The sequence below is a fragment of the Sorex araneus genome, chromosome 2 (genome assembly GCF_027595985.1).
Source record: "Sorex araneus isolate mSorAra2 chromosome 2, mSorAra2.pri, whole genome shotgun sequence".
In the NCBI taxonomy this organism is placed as follows: domain Eukaryota; kingdom Metazoa; phylum Chordata; class Mammalia; order Eulipotyphla; family Soricidae; genus Sorex; species Sorex araneus.
The window spans coordinates 154692454-154710775 of record NC_073303.1 but is presented as its reverse complement, the minus strand read 5'-3'; the positions used below and the strand labels follow the sequence as shown (position 1 = coordinate 154710775).

The following is an 18322-nucleotide window of genomic DNA, read 5'->3' as shown; positions in this document are numbered from 1 at the left end:
TTTCTGCCCGTTTAAAATCAATGTCTGTCTGAAAATAGAGCCAATTCAGACACTCTATTGGGAAATGTTTTTCCCTCATTTTTTCAATGAAATTAATGATACAGCTTACATTTCTAATGATAATCACTATTCTCTTATTTTATAACTAATGTTTCTGGACTCCAAATCTTACCCCAAAATTCTTGTAATAATTAAAATAATCAATTAAAGTACCCAGAAATACTTTTTTTGAATGAGATTTATTTAACAGTTTGTTTTATTTGCTTTCAAACATATTTAGGGGAAAGGCTGGAACGATAGCACAGCGGGTAGGGCGTTTGCTTGCACACGGCCTACCCTGGTTCAATTCCCAGCATCCCATATGGTTCCCTGAGCACCGCCAGGAGTAATTCCTGAGTGTAGAGCCAGGAGTCACCCCTGCGCATCGCCCAAAAGAGGAAAAAAAAAAAAAACATACTTAGGGGAGAAAATGGAGTGGAAGGAGAGGCAGTGTTCAGGGGAGTATCCAGGGCCCATCATTAAAAGGAATTTTTCAACTGAGCTACAAACCCCGGCCACTTTTGCTCGAAATTCTTAGGAATCACACACTTGAGATGACAAACTACGTTCTACAATACTCTAGTCTAGTAAATTTAATAAACAAATTACAAACTATTGTACAGAAATAAATTGAGCTCAGGGAAGAAATAGTGCTCATGAAGAATCAACACCTGATATTTCCTGGAAACACTGATTGCACATTGATAATTAAAAACTTTAAGTACATCATAGGTATAAGTTTAAAATATTCTACAGCATAGAGCCTTGAGAAACCACGTTTAAAGCCCATTAAGTCTCTACTTTTATTACTTCTCTTTATTATCAAAGCAATTAGTTACCAGAAGAAAAGCATTAGCAGATATGTATGTGATTAAAAACATTTCCCTTTTTATTCTACTCCAAGTAATTAAAGAGTAGTTTCAGGAAACCTTAATTAGGCCTTTCTCTGAATATTACAGAATTCCTGCTGGGCAAAACCAAAAGTAGGACTTTAATTCCCATTTATGACATGAATTCAAGTCACTAAAACTACAGTTTCTGAGTTTGTCTGAATACAGTTTTTAACATCTTTCGATATAGGACTATCAGTGACATATAGGACTACTAAAGCCACATGGAATTTAGAATCAATTTCCTCTGCTCATGGCTTCAAGAACAATGCAAGTCACTAAAGCAAGTTTCTGTTTTTGTAAGTTTCTATTTTTTTTATCTTAAAAATGATTGTCAATGAACTATAGAAATGATCCCTTAAAGTAGAATCTTGAGAGGCATTTGTGGAGGTAAGTGGACACTGGTGAAGGAATTTGTGTTGAAGCATTGTACGCCTGAAACCCAGTCATGAGTAACTTTTATTTTTATAATTAAAATAGCTATTTTTATTATAAATATGACTGTAATGGGCCAAAGCACTATGGGCACTTGCTCTGCATGTAGCCATCCCAGATTCAATTTCTGGCACCACATATGATCACTTGAGCCCAGCAGTTATGATCACTGAGAGCAGAACCAGGGTAAGCCCTGAGCACAAGTAGGTATAGTTTAAAATACCTGAAGACAAAAATATACTGGCAAAAAGTAGTATACACACAAAATCAAGTAAGAACAAAATAATGCAGGACTGGAGAGATCTGAATAAGCTGTGAGGAAGATGCCAATGGCTGTCTCCTGCAACTGAAACTGTGCTATAGACCTGCAAGATACCAGCACTGAGAGAGAACATGTGACATTTCAAAATGGCTGAAACGGAAGAAAAAAAAGGTTCCTTTGATAAGGAAAATCCCATTATTCCATTCAATTCTAAAATTATATAACACTATAAAAATTACCTTTTTTTTAATACTTGGTTCCCCTCCCTCCCATTTCTTCTTAGACAAGTCTGCTGTTCTGTTGTAGCATGACACTGTAATTGTAATTGCATCTTATGGTTCTGCTGGGATTTTAATTGGTCCCTATAATGTATGGCCCCTATTCATATCCACATTACTTTTTGGATAATAGAAAGAAAAAAAAGGAGAATTAAAGAAGAAAATAAGAAAGAAGATGAAAGGATGCTGGTGAAAATTTTAGCAAATATATTTTCTCAAACCCATCCAACACTCTTTCAACAAATATTTACTGAGCACTCATTGTGCTCACTGCTTCTATGTCACAGCACAGAACAACAGGGAATAAAAACAAACCTAGACATATTACAGTAATTAAACAGTTTACAGGACAGTGGGAGAAAGGCAGGAAGCAAACTACCATGCAAGAGAAAGCAGCACAGCAACGATGCCAATGTCTTTCTTTAAAGGAATAGGACCTAGAGAAGCTTTACTCACCCATGGATCATATTGCACCTCTGGGTTCCAGAGATATTCTAAGGGGGTCAACATTTGAAATTTTCATATTTGGGGGACATAACAATAGCAGTAAACCCACATTTAGTATGGAAGAGTAGGACAGTTGGTGCAAAAAGGTTGAAAAACACCAGCCTGGAGTAATAAATTGAAATCACTGATAATGAAAGGAAGAAATGAAAGCACAAGGCAGGAATGGCAGGAATGATCATGAGCCAAAACACTGACTAAAGATAACAAAGGAACTGTGAGGGCTTGAAAAGGATCAAGTATGGATGCAACAAAGAAAGGCTAAATCTGGTCTGAGATAAAATGAGAAGTAGTAAGATGCAGACTCAGGAGGACTTAAAAGGTTATGTCTAAGATGCGTGTCCTGCTATGGATTTGAGACCCTTATTCTTTATTCTTCCTATTTCGATAAAAATGCAACAGGATAATTGGTAAGCTTCACCTTGACTTACCTGAAATGAAACCAGTAAGAACTAACCCTAATGTCTTATTTCAATGTAGTTATCTTAGGCAGTCTTATCATTTTTTCTCTTCTCTAATGGAAATAAAATTATCAAGCTCATTTACATCTCAAAGCTTCTGAGACAAGTGAACAGCAAATTTCATTTTAAAGACAAAACAAAGGATATATACTCAAAAATGGTATCTCAAAAATCATTAGAAGTAACCTATCTGAATAGAATGACCAAGTTCTAAATTGGTAAAATTCAGTTAGCTCAACAAAAAAAGAAGGAAACAGTGCTGGAGGAACTTCTCTAAAAGGATGAATAATAATAAATGATTAATATAAAACTCTAGAATGCAGAGAACGGAAGCTCAAGTGGCAGAGCACACACCTTGTCTCCTTAGTTCAATCACCAGCACCAGAAGCCATAGCTCCAAGCACTTAAGTATAGCAGTATAGCGCTAGTGACAAACCCATAGCACTGCAGAGTGAGGCCCCTATAAATATATTTTAGAGACTACTTCACTGCAATACAATATTTCTATGTGACAAAAGATTAAACTAACTATATCAAGCAAAATTCCTAAGGGAGTATTTGGGATCTATCTTTATTGACTTGTCTCTGGGAGAAAAATATTTTAAAATATAGTGACAAAAGTGAAAATAAAGAAAACCCATAGAGTAATAGTTATTGATTATCCTTCTATTACTAAATACAAAGTGGGTATTTCTTTAGGATACTACTCACGTTATAATGTAACCTTCAAGCATAAGTCTTTTGAGAAAACTTTTACAAGTAGTCATCATTTCACATCATAGAAAAATACAACACATTTTGACTGGAAATATAAGTGCACATTGCAATTATAAATATGTTTTTCAAGGTTTGCAAGATTTGACCACACACTCCAAATGAAATGCACTCATAATTTCCTCGCCCAAATATTAGAAAATTTATCATTTCAAGGGGGAAAACACAAACTGAAGAATAAGCAAACGACTCTACAAGGCAATCTAGCAATAGATTATTGGTAGCCATATGCCAAAGTAATAAGTAACAAGTACTCCAAGTCAGATATTAATCAACAACTCGCAAATAATGTGACTTTTTCCCCACTACTGGGAAATCTGCTTTTGTCCTCCACACCATCAATGCAGCATTTCAGTAAAGAAATTTTGTGTCATTTAATGCCTATATATATGACTCTCCCATGAAGAAAGAATCTAAGACAATAAAAGCTGATTGATGGTACTTAAATAAAATTTTGTTAAAATGAATTTCAATTAAACAATTCAACTACTGTGGTTTTTCCTCCAATGTGAAAACTATGTACTTTTTATGCACAAAATACTCATGCCTGAGAATTTGTAAAGCAAAGAAATAACACTCAAAATCTAACTAGGATTTGGAAAAAAATTAAATTCTCCTAACACAACTTTCATGTTTTATGTTTGTGTATACATAAACAACAGTAAGAACAATATGATAAAAAAAATTTAGATACGAGGATTTAATAATATTTGTTTAAAATAAACATCACTGATGCTTACTAACTGCTTTCATTTTGTTTAGTACAATAGTGTATTTTAACTGGCTTAAATTCTGAAAAATATCTAAATCATTACAAACATTTGAGGAGATATAAGTGTATAATATATTCTGAAAGAAAGAATAATTACATTCATAGTAGTCTAAAGGTTTAGAACATTGACAAATTTTGTTAACTCTTCTCAAATCACTCATTTGGCTCATTCCTACTTTCCCATTTCACTACCACTACTGAAAAATTTAGGCTTCAGGGTGCTTCCTTGGCTTGCACACAGTCAACCAGGATTCAATTCCTAGCACACCATATGGTACCTCAAGCCTTGCCAGGGCCAGAAGTAAGCTCTGAGCACTGCTGGGTGTGGCCCCAAAACAAACAAAAAAATTAGGTTTCAGTTACATACATACTACAACAGTCTTATTAATATTCATGAAGTCTATGGCACATATGTATTCTATCATTCAAGAGTCAGGAACCACCAAGATCAAGGTCCTGCCAAGATTTGATTATCACCCACCCCAGCATCAAATTTAGTCTCTCATACATCACAGTAGTTAATACATTCCTCCATTGCAGTCCCTCTACTCAGACAACTTACACCCATGTGTTTCTGAAGAATCAAATGCTCTCAACATCACCCCTGGCAGAAAAACAGAAAAAAAAACAACCTCTTGCTTTGCAGTTCTTTCTTTCTTTAAATCCTCCTCAAAACACTTCCTAGCACTCTTGGTATTCAAAAACACAGTTTTCTGTATACTCACATCAATCCTCTAATTTGAATGCTCAAGTCAAAACTGAGATTTAAACTACGGAGAATAACAATTGTATCTAGAGATGCCAATTCCTTTGTTGAATAACTGCACTGTAGCACTGCATTTTGTCCCATTGTCCATCGATTTGCTTGAGTGGGCACCAGTAATGTCTCCATTGTGAGACTTGTAACTGATTTTGGCATATTGAATACACCACGGGTAGCTTGCCAGCCTCTGCTGTCCAGGCAGGATACTCTCGGTAGCTTGCCGGGCTCTCCAAGAGGGGCAGAGGAATCAAATCTGGGTCAGCTGCGTGCAAGGCAAACACACTACCAGCTGTGCTATCACTCCAGCCCATTGGACAACTAATAAAAAACACTTTGGGGGAAGCAGGGAGACAGCTCATAGAGTGCATTCCATGCATGAGCCCTGATAATGCATGATCCAGCACCTGGGCAATACCAGGAACAGCACTGTTACTTCCCCAAACATTACTACAGTGGCTGTGGTATGGGCACCACTGGGCCGTAGCACTGAACCAGCAGATTTGTACTTCCAAGCCAGTATCACTGAGAAAGGTCCCAAGGCCTCCAAACACAGCTGAGGAGCCCCCACAAATACATATGTACATATACTTCCTTCTTCCTTTTGGATAGAGTAGCTAAAAGAAAAATAACATTAATAACCATCTTCAAAGAATGATAGCAAAAATCAAAGAAAAGGTATTACTGGTGCTTCATAAAGCACGATATATCAATAAATTTTGTCAGTAAAAAAACTGCATATTTTCAAATGCCTGAAACTTGGTTTTCATTTTGTTCAGCAATGAAATTAACCGGAGCAAACTGACTACACAAAAGTCACTTAAATCCATCAATTTTATTTAATTTATTCAAATAATTACCAAAAAGACTTGCCTGATCTTACTTAACACTTTCTTAAAAACTTGATTTTGCACCCAGATTACAAGTGCACTAAAAGAAGGCTTACAAACACCATTCATTAAACCATATGCACCCCAGAAGTACATTTTTTTAAATTTATTTTAAAATTACAGAAAGTAGTAATTGAAGTAAAAACAAAACACTATGTTAAAAAATATATTTTAGAAGAATAAGGGAAAATTGTGTCTATACTGAATTCTATGTTGTTTTTCTACATAATTATTGTTTTACCTGCCAAGCTAAATGCTTCTAAGAAAGTCTGTATTTGAAGTTGAATTATTACCTCTTTAGTTAATTCAATAAATCACCAAGTTAATGAGCACAAGAATGTGGGCCCACTATCTGCAGTGGATACCAAAATCAATGATCTCTGCCAAAGGAATATAAATTTCAATTGACAGATCAACCACAACTGCAAGTAACCTAAAGCAAAATGTACTTTTGCATATAACAGTATTCATGTGCTTAAGACCTAAGATAGGTTCAGAAGGAGAACTTCCAGAGACCTACACCCTCAAGAAAAAACTGGGTAGAAGCTGAATGGGCAGGATGAACAGATGGTGGGAGGGAAATCATGACCAAAGACACTGATTGAGATACAAATTAGCATGACAGTTTTCTAGGATTATGATGGATGAAAAAAGAAAAAATAAGTCCACCTAGAATAGGAAGAAATATATAAACACTAAAGACAACTTCCCTTGCTTTAGCACAGTGGAGAAACAAGATAAGAAGGCAACCCATTAATAGCAATTTAACCAGGAATGAAGGATGAAATTGTAAGAATAGAAATTGTAAGAAAAGAAGCAACAGCAAACAATATTTTTTTAGGGAGAGAAGATTCAGTAGGACACAGAACTAAATGGTAAATGGAAATAAGTAAAGAGTAAGTAGTTTTTGATGATTTAAACCTTGATGACAAAAAACAAAGGAAAGAATATTGAGAAGTTCAAGTCCATTCATTAGAGATGGTAGTATGATTTTCAAATATACACATCATAGCAAATATCTGAGCTCAACAACAAAAAAAACATGAGACAGAACAATACACACAACATGGATATTTGAGAATTAAAGTAATCAATAAACGGACATGTGTTAAATTATAATGAGACTTGGGAAAGATTGGTATTTGATAAAGGTGAGAAATCAAAGAAGGGAAACAAATGGGAGAGGAAAAAGGAAAGAAATACACAATACTACTGCAAACCATAGAATGAATATTTCAAAGACCATGTGATGTACTGCAGAAGTCAAGTGACTGAGTTAAGTAATAAGACTAAAGAAATTATCAGAGGAAGTTGTGAAGACCAGAATACACCAAAGCTCAACAGCAAGAAATAATAGAAACATCAACTAGGAAAACTCAGGGTGTGTACATCAATGTTAGCTTGGCAATTAAGACAGGTAGTAAAGTGACTGATTCAAATTTGCAGCTTGATGTAAGAAAGAAACTTATATGTAATAAATATCTGTGGTATCTGAAGCACTATACACATAAAGCAAGTTACAAAGTATAGCCAATAAAATATAATTTAGATTATTAAGTTTCAATTCTGACAATTTACCACTTTATATCACTGTGCAAAAACTTGTTTCTAGGAAAAAAAATACACTTCTGAAAATAAAGTTATTATATTTAAAGCCTATTTCAAAGGCTTTAAAATATATTATCTTTTTAAATATTCTGGGTTTCCAGAAATCCATGTGTTTTCATTTAAAGATGTCATAATAGGTGCCGCCACACGAGATCGACCCCGGAGGCAACTGAACCACTTTGGACACGAGCGGCGCCCCCCAAATTCCTCCACACTGTGTGCTCAGAGCTACTGGCCCAGGCGCGGCCAGCGGGGTATGGTCCTTTCTCTCTCAACTCTTTCTTTTTGAACGCAGCGAGGCAACAGTCGGTTTTTAGACTATGCAGGAAGCCCAGGAAAGCCAATGGGGCGGGACTTCCGGATAGGCCCTGTGCCAATGATATTTAAGTACAGAGCCATGTGGGGACGCTCCTTTGTGCCGCCACGTGAGATCGACCCCGGAGGCAACTGAACTGCCAGCGAGTGATGCAATTACCAAAAGAATTTTCCCTGGACTTCATATAGAAATCCAATACTGCGCGGCTGCTATCCCAGCCGCGAGACCTAATATCTCTTGATTGTCAGCAACATGTAAATGTTCCTTTTTGGCAGGGCTTACCGTGGGGGGAAACTCCAAACAATAGTACTGAGTTTTTTGTTGAAGGGTAAAAGATTGTAGCAATAGAATTTTAGGCAGAATTTTCCCTGGACTTTATATAGAAACCCAAAACCGCATGGCCGCGACAGCCTAATGTCATCTAATCATCAGCAATATGAAATGGTTCCTTTGTAACGGATTGGACTTTGGGGGGACCATAATAGGGTTAAAGTTTGTAGTGACGTGTAATTTCTGGCTGTACTTTCCCTGGACTTTATACAGAAATTCAAAGCTGCGAGGCCGCTGCCATGGCCGCGCGACCTAATGTCATTTAATCATAACCAATATGAAATGGTTACTTCTTAACTGGTCGGACTTTGGTGAGAAATCCTAACAAGAATAGTAAGTCTCTTGCTGAAATATTGAAGGCAATCAAAGTGGTAGCCATCTCTATAGACTGAACTAAGCCATATCCCCATGCCGGCTGAGAAGAAATATCCTTCTCTCTCGGGAAGAAACACGGCGTGGCGTTAACCATAGTACGATGTCCATTAAGCTGACACGGACCTGGTGGCGTGGGAATGGAATACAAGGGAATAAATTATTATGTACTTGGAACAGCGGGACGCTGGTGGAACCTCGAGCTGGGGCCGATACCAGTGTATTACTTTTGGTTCCAGAAACTGCTGGCAGACATTCTTCCAGACTATCAACTAAGCCAGAGACCCACGCCGGCTGATGACGGGAAATAACCACCTTTTTCATTTTTTTTTTCCCTTTGTCAGGCAGCGTGGTGATTACTAAACAGGCGTGAACTCGGTGGTGCGGGACGAGGCGGGGGGAAAAAATAGAAAAGTTATGTAACAAACAGCGGGACTTAATATCTCTACATTCTCAGCAATGAAGAGCTATCAAATGCTTCCTTGACAGTAGGACTGTCTTTTATTTTTTGGGGGGAAACCCTAGCAACAATAGTGAGTTATGTGTTGAAACATGGAATGTAACCAAGATTCGTAAACGAAGTGAAATTTATCACTTTCAAGTGTGGGGACTGGGGAGGCGGGAGGGGGCAGGAGGTATAATGGGGTGGTTGGTGATGGAATATGGGCACTGGTGAAGGGAAGGGTGTTTGAGTATTGTATAACTGACATAATCCTGAGAGAACTATGTAACCCTCCACATGGTGATTCAATAAAATTTATAAAAAAAAATAAATAAAGATGTCATAATACTACTAAGGTTTGTTTTTTTTAAGTACCACAAATTTTATCAGAATAAAAACCTGTCATGAAGAGGGGGCTGGAGCGATAGCACAGCGTGTAGGGCGTTTGCCTTGCACGCGGCCGACCCGGGTTCTAATCCCAACATCCCATATGGTCCCCTGAGCACCAGGGGTAATTACTGAGTGAAGAGCCAGGAGTAACCCCTGTGCATCACTGGGTGTGACCCAAAAACAAACAAACAAACAAACAAACAAAAAAACCCTGTCATGAAGAAACTTCAGGCAATAATTATTCCAAGGAATAAATAGCAATAAATTAGCAATGAAAAAATATACTCATGAACATAGTTTTACAAACTAAGATTCTAGACTTAAGAACAACAAACTTTCATTCCATACTAATTCAGTTTAATAAACAATTGTTTTGAACAACTTTTCATATACAGATATCAGCATTCTTGAGATTATATTTATGCACTAATAGAGGATGAGTTTAACACATAAAGCCTTAAATAACTGTATTATAAACAATTTTTTAAATCACAGTGTTTAAATTAAAAATAAATAAATGAAGTATAAGGTCCACTAAGTTTCTTCACAGCAATAAAACTGAGAAACAACACTGGCATTTTTTTTTTAATTAAGGCAACTAATGCAACCTCAATTTTTTGGGGGAAATCATGACTTATTTTTACAATAAAACATATACAAAGTTATTCATTGCCACTGAGCTTGATGCAAATGCCATGAACAATTCTAAAACTGATGAAAGCCATTAAAAACTTTATAGCCAAAGAGAGAGTACAGCAGGTAAGGCATCTGCTTTGAGCATAAAGCCAGCAAGTAAACCCTGGGATTACCAGGTGTACCCCCACTCCCCACTCCCACCTCAAAGAACAAAAAAACAAAAAAAAAGGAAGAAAAAATGTGCAACAATAAATCAAGTATCAAAATATGAAAACCACAGATACTTAGAAAATGGATCACTATGAAGGTCAATTTTAAGCAATTAGAGCATATACAAAACTATGCTACTTTATTTTATCTCTTGAAGGCATTCAGTTATAAAGCAAAGTAAAGAAAAACAGAATTATAAAAATGATGATCTGCCTGCTCATTAAGAAGAGAACATTTTGGGGGCTGGAGCGATAGCACAGCGGGTAGGGTGTTTGCCTTGCACACAGCGGACCCGGATTCGATTCCCAGCATCCCATATGGTCTCTCAGCACTGCCTGAAGTAATTCCTGAGTGCAAAGCCAGGAGTAACTCCTGTGCACTGCTGGGTGTGACCCCCCCCCAAAAAAAAGAACATTTTGGTGAGCAAAGGGATATTGAAATGGAAGTCTATTTTAACTCGTCTCTGACTTAATTTATCAATCTACAAAACAGAAATCCATATACATATATGTATATGCTATATGTACATATATACAGAGATGAGAGACCATGACTACATTATACTTCAAAAAGACTTGGCAAAATATCAGGAATACTCAGACTAAGTCTAGACTTGTTTATCAGCTAAATATAGTTAAACATTTGAATAGAAAGGTACAAATATAAATATTTTACTTGGAGCATAAAGTTTCTCTGAAAGTCAAACTAACAGATTCATCAAAATAGATGAGGTGCAAGTAGCTTCTGTAACTCGATTTCTACAATCAGCAGAAACTAAACGGGTTATATAACTCCACTCTGTCAATAAGGATCAATGGCATTATTTTGTTGTTGCTGTTGTATTTCACGTGTGCATATTAGTTCCCTTGTTCATGATAAAGTTCAAGTCTCATTTCCAGAAATATATCATCAGAACTTTGTGCTAGCTGCATAGAAAAAGGAGATGTTATCTTTATATGTGAAATCACACTTATACTACGTATATTAAGGTTTAGAAAGAAGCTGCTGAAAAAAAGTTTAAGATAGTAAAAGCAATATTAAAAGAAGGAAGCATTTGAATTGTCTCTAAGTATTTTTCATCAATAAATGGTCAACGTATAAAAGTTTCTGCTCATCAATGTGCAGTTTGCCTACATACTCACTTCCTTCTTTGTAAATAACATGCACATAAAAAATAAACAGTCCCAACTTTAAGAGAGAGAATTGACTGATTTGTTTTAATCCCTGCAGCCATAATTAAGTTACATGAATTTCATATACATACACATTTAAAATACTAAATATGAGATAGTACAGAAAGAAGTGTTTTAGGATAACTTTACAAGAACGTTAAACTACAAAATCAGGAAAACATGTACAAAATAACTAAGCTTTTGCCGCCTCTAAGGAAATCAAATTCTAAGATAGAATTAGTATACAGAATGTATTCAGCTTAAAAAAAGTCCTACGAAGTTTTCCATCTTTAAACTCACCATTGCATTTTTTTTCAGGGGGAAAAGCTAAACTATTATTTTAGGAAAATTAGTTATTAATAGTTATGAAGGTCATAACATCTGGTTTATAAAAAATAGTTAAGCTTTAAACTTAAAAAGTAGCAAACAAACTTATGTTATATAATGTAGGATAGAAAACTGTGTTTTTTTGTTTGTTTGTTTTTTGGATCGCAACCAGCAGTGCTCATGGCTACACCCATCTCCACACTCAGGGATTGCTCCTGGCAAGCTCAGGGGACCATATGGGGTTCCAGGGAATGAACCCGAATAAGCTATGGTGCAAGGCAAATGCCCTACCTGTTGTACTACCACTCCAGCCAGAATACCTTTCTTTCAAACACTTATATTTTTATGTAAATTCCAAATAAGAACTAAATATTCAATGGTTTTTAACAGTTCTTATTTTATAGTATTCAGAAAGTTGCTCTAATTCTCATCCTGTCCTTTAAATCCAAATACAAAACAATTTAGTTGCCTAACACTTTTGTAATATTCCAGTCCCTAAAAGATAAAGAGACACATGACATACAACTCAAACCATGATAATATCTGCCTAAAACCAATAAAATTACACAGGTTTGCCTATGCTCCTTTGTAAAGGCCAAGTGCCAGAGCAAATGGTCTAATCACCGAGCCCATTTAGTTTTACTAATATGTAGTGTCCTCTCAAAAAAACCACCTACAGACAAAATGTTAAAGATTTTATAATGAAAGTACAAATTCATGTAATCATTATTGCCAAAGCAAAAATAGTAAAAGGGAAACAAAAGAAGAAATCTCTGCAAGTCAAATAGAAACATAAACTGATTACAAAGGTCAGTGGCACTTGAGTGTTGGTAGCCAAGATTGCCTTTGCACACAAGAAAGTACTATAATCATCCAACCAATGACTCTGGTTTCGTAAAAATTCCCAAGTATGAAATATACTTTCAATAAATGTATAAACAGGCATACCTCGTTCTGTGTTTTGCAGATTTGAGTTTTCTAAGTTTCTCCACTAGCAAAACAATTATGACTTGCTGAAGGCTCAAATATTTGCTAGTATTATTTTCAGCAATAAAGTATATTTAAACTAAGGCATAATAATGTTATTGGTCACTTAATACACTGCAATACAGTGTAAACTTATCTAAATTTTATATCAAAAAATATATGGTAGGTTTCATTGATATGCTCATAAATTTTTGCATGGTTTAGAACTGAACCAGCAGAATTTCTATTATTTGTACATAGGATTTGTGCTCAATAATTCCTTTCCTTTTCTCTTCAACCAATTTTTTATCATCTCATCATTTCAACAGCTCCTTACTCCTCTGTCTTTACCCACTTCTTTTCCCCAGCTCAGAGGAAGAAATAACTTCTCATTTCTACTATCCCACCTGACTTCTTCTCATAGCCCAAATTTAAACAAAAATCAATGTGAATATTTGAGTCTTGGTATAGCCAGTTCATATCAATTGTAACTTTGCAACCAATACTAAGTACACTTGTGTGCACTGTCTTTATTCCCTGTTTTAATATCAAAATCATAATAATTATTTCATACCAAGGGCCAGAGACATGCTCAGTGTTAAAGGATGTGTGAAGCCTTCATTCAAATGCTGACACAACACACAATACACTCGCCAGCCCCAGGGCAACATCCTGAGCTATCTGTAAGCACTGAGCCAGAAATTGCCCCTAAGCAGTCATATGTGTCCCAAACTCCAAAGGAACAACAAACAAAAACTTGTTATACATAGTCATCATTTTTGTTCTGTTTGTTTTTGAGACCACACTGAGCTGTGCTCAGGGATTACTCCTGGCTACTCCTTACTACTGTGCTCACAGATCACAAGGGAGCATATGTGGAGCCAAGGATAGAACCTGGGTTGGCAAAGCAGTCTAGCTCCCAGTCATCATGTTTTGAAACAAAAATGTTTCAATACTGAGTCTCATTTGCCACTATAAATTACCATTGCAATTTTAGTGATAATCATGTTTACTCACTTGCATTTAAACATAATACACATGGAGTTTATATACATGTACATACACAGAGTGAAAGAATTTCATCTATTTAACAAAAAGCAGCACTTTTGAATGGATAAGCTAAAGTCTGAACAAACTGGCAAATGTGAAATAAATAAAGAGCCTCACATTTCTCAGGCTTGCTAATTCTCTAACACTTCTAAGAGCTCAAATCCTATTTTTAGGATGAGCATTTTAACAGGCAAAGAGAGTGTCTTTCCCTGGCTGGTAGCTCTGGAATTAACTGGGACTCTCTATTTCGGGTACTCTTAATGGGTTCTCCTCCCTTTTGTGAGTGAACAAAAATAATATTCTCATTTAGAGACACAAGTGGCAAGGTTAGTTATCTCGTCAAGAATCTGGGATCAAAATTAAATAAATCTACAACAGTCAAAGGAAATAATAATAGGACCCTCTAAACACAAATGGGAAACTAAGTCCATCCACGCAATAGGATTTAAATCCACAGGACAGGATTTCAAATTTTGTTCAAAGTCTTTTTACCTTAGTACCCTATCTGTCCATCTCATTTTCCCTTTCACCTTGTGGTTTCTTTAAAAGGAAACTAAGTGTTTAATCAACATATGGCATTACTTACATATTTCCCAGTAATACTGTCCATAGAAATGATTAACAATGGTTAGCCACACAAAAATTTTCTGATTTATAAGCTTACTCTTCCGTAAATCAATACCAACAGAGTTACCACCTCAGACTGGAGCAGAGCAAGTGCCTGAGCCCATGGCGTTCTTCAGCCTGTCTTGTTCACATGCTATCTTTGTGCTGCTTGTGTTCCTGTTTATGGTTCAGAAAAGTACTTGTTTATAAAGCGCCTTCAATGCCCCATTCATCCCCAGAAGTTAAGTGTGTTGAAATTAAAAGGCTGTGCTTGAATTTGATAAGTGAAAGGATGGAGGACAGAGATCTAAACAGCTTTATATCAAGCCCTTATAAAAAGGCCCCCAAAGTCAAACATCACCTCTGACATTCTTCCTGCTTCTACCAAAAATAGATAGCAAGTTTGAACTTTACTGAAACAGCTGTTTCTGGCTATGATCAGTGTCACTGACAAACAAAACCACATAGAACAGAAAGCTCCCATGCCTGACCTCATCTCTGATTCTTTTGGCCAACTTCCATCCACACTATGAAGGGGAAAGGGCAAGAGGGCCAGTCAGCACAAAAATTTCCAAATCCACACATTATTTTTGCGGTACCCAAAAATCTTGAGTTCAAGTAATCTGTTTAAGGAACACACTGGAGGTTTTGTGTTATTTGGTGAGTTTATATCTTACCACCAAATCAATCAGCTGTAAATTCCCTGACTCTGTTTCATACATACACCTTTTGATAAAAAGGTTATTGCCCTTTTTACTAGATCACTTTTCCTACTACTGAACATGGGTTGGGCCCTGCACCTCCTGTGGCCTTGGCCTTTGAAAAGGATGTTTTCTATCCTGCTTATAATTTTGTTTTCTTTGTTTTGTTTGGGCTTGGGGGGGCCACACCTGGGAGTGCTCAGGGCTTACTCCTGGATCTTTGTTCAGGGATCACTCCTGGTGGGACACTGTGGCTCAAAGAGGGTGTGAGGATCAAACCCCAGTCAGCAGCTGTACAAAGAAAAGCACTAATACCCACACTATCACTCTCGTCCCACAATTAATCTCTTTGTTTAATGTTGTAGCCAAATTCCTCCTGTGCCTGCACTCTAGCTTGCCAAGATCCCCCAAATTCTGTGCCCACAAACACTCCCCTGCCACCAGGGCACCAAGCACCCCACATGGATGGCTTATGTCTCCATTCCTATCACTTCTTCATGATATTTCTACCTCTATGCCCCTCCTGCCAAACTAATTCTAGAAAGCAAAATTGCCCTCATATTTCATTCTCCTTTGAAGAGACACAAATACTCTGCTTTCCCTCCTTTTCTCCCTGACTGTTGCAATTCCTACTCTACCTTTTGATCTTTAAGTTCTCCAAAACGCAGCTTCTTCCAGAACTCTCCTCCATAATCAATTCCTCCCCACAGACAGTTAGCTGTGGGGTCTGCAATTTAAACCTTCAGGTACTTTTCTATTTCCTCAAAGTTCCAAAACCTCTTTTGGGAATTTACAGATTTATAAATTGCTTAATCCACCAGAACGCCTTCTGCAGTCCTGCTGAGTCTTGGGGGATGGATGTGGAATAGCTGCAGTCGTCTTTATTTCTTTATTCAAAGGGTAATTTTATGCATAAGGGTTCTTGTAAAGAGTACTATTTGTAGAAACTGTTATGAGGGCCTCAAATTCAAATGTCAAACACTTCCCTTGCTTATGCATGTAAAACAGAAAAAGAGAGAATAGGCAGCTTTTCTGCTGTCCAAGCACAGCCACTTTAGTTAACAAATATGTACCTACAACCCAAACCAAATGACACAAATTTCCTGTCACCTTCAGCAGGTTGACTACCACAAACAAAAGCACTGGCTCAGGAAAATACGTATATACTCAGGCTGACTTTAGTAAATTCCACCTTCCCCTCTGGGCTCCTTCCTACACTGCTTATTTCCCTGGTGCCCATCATGAAGTCCATTCCTCCTCAAACAAAGCTGACATATGGCAATGACAATGGAAAGAAAAACTTTGACATCAATTATGGAATTACAGATGGTAGAAATGGGAGGACCAAGTTGACAGAGTAATCGGGACCAAACAGCAAAGGTATGAAAAGCACCAGTCCAGTTTACAGGACCTCTGGGAAAGCCATGTCATTCTTCCCCTAATACCACTCAGATTTAGACCTACTAGAAGAAAAACTACCTCAAATCCTTGCGTAAGAGTTAGGAAATGACAAAGCCAAGCAAACTTGCAGAGAATAACCAGAAAACCTTGAGCACTACTAATCAAGACATTTTCACTTCTTCTATATTCTTATCCTACCTTCTTTAAAGATTTCATCAAAACTGAAATGTCCAGCATTTTGTATATGTCAGTGTCATGTTCTCCCTCCCCTACTAGAGTGCCATACTGTATGCGGCCTTGGTGATATACCTTCTTTATTCCCCACTGACCCTCTGTGCCTGGAACCTGCCTGGAACACTCAGAATCCTCAATGATTAATAGGGAATGAAGCAATCAACTTAGTCATGGCCCTCTCTTCCTTTTAGTTTCAGAACTAATGTGTTATTGAGAGACTGTGTCAAGATTGAAAATCCAGGCAAGGAAACTGTTCCTTTAAATCGAATCTTTGAATATGATTTCAAAATCCCATCTTCATATCTCCTGACTTAGAGAAGGAAGAAAATGCAGGGATGGAAATGGGGAAGAAGCAGAGAACAAAATGGAGGAAGGAAATTAAAGTCAAGGCAAGATGTATAAATTGTATTCTTTCCCTGGTAGTTTCTATCTATTCTCTAAATCCACACAGAAGAGGAATCCGGATCAATTTGTGGTCACAATTTGCCTATGACTAAAATGGTACAAAGTTGATGATTAACAAATCATACTGAATACAAAAGACTTTAAAACTAGAAGGCTAGGTAACATTAGATTTACTGCCATGTATCTCTTGGCTGTTTTCAGACTAAAAACCCCTCATCATTAAATTGTCTGAAAGCTACCAAATAGCTTATTATTAGTTGAAATTACTAACTGCAAGCAAGGAAAACAATTCAACAGGCTGTAGCTCTTTTTATATGAGAGATCTAGGCTGATCCCCAGTACTAATTAATCAACTAAGGACCACAAAATATGGCCCACAACACAAAGGGAATTTCTATCTGATTTTGACTGCCACATACTGATGAAAATGAATGAAGACAATAATTGCAGAAAGCAGATGTCCCATCTGAGGTTGATATTAATGCACAGCTTCAAGTAAACCCTAATCTTTGCATTTATAATTTTCTTAAAGATGAAAAGCACTGTTGAGACTATTTTGATAACATAAATTCATAAACCTAGGCAAAATCAATTTAACCAGATTTCAATTCTTAAGAAGATTAATTAAATACCTAAATAACAAATAACGCTTCTGAAATTTAAAGTCAAAAAATGATGGGTTTCTAAAAATCTCCAGAATGAACTATCCCCAGAATGAAATATCTCAACTTATAAACTTAAGTAGAGACTCAAGTTTATATACATAAAGTTTTATATATTGAGTTTTGCAACTCAATCAGGGCAAAAACAGCAGGTATTTCAAAAAAATTCATTATCTCCTTTCCCAGAGAAATTAATTCACACTTAGTATATGCATACAGTATTCTGTTAGGATCATAGAGATAATACTAAAGTTAACAAACTTGCTATGAGATCATCCCTTGTTAAATTCTCCCTGTTGCATATGATCCTGATAGCTTACTATCAGGAATAAGCCCCGGAGTACTGCCAGATGTGGTCCATAAACCCATTTTTGAAAAAGTTCTCTATTAGTTACTCTTAAAAAAGTAATAAATCCAGGTGTTGTAAAA

General features: G+C 36.6%; 1 protein-coding gene across 1 annotated transcript in view; it reads right to left on the bottom strand.

Annotated features, from left to right (window-relative positions):
* Positions 1–18322, bottom strand: part of CBLB (Cbl proto-oncogene B) — a 214526-nt gene that overhangs the window by 150984 nt on the left and 45220 nt on the right. The gene's annotated exons all lie outside the window — the stretch shown is intronic.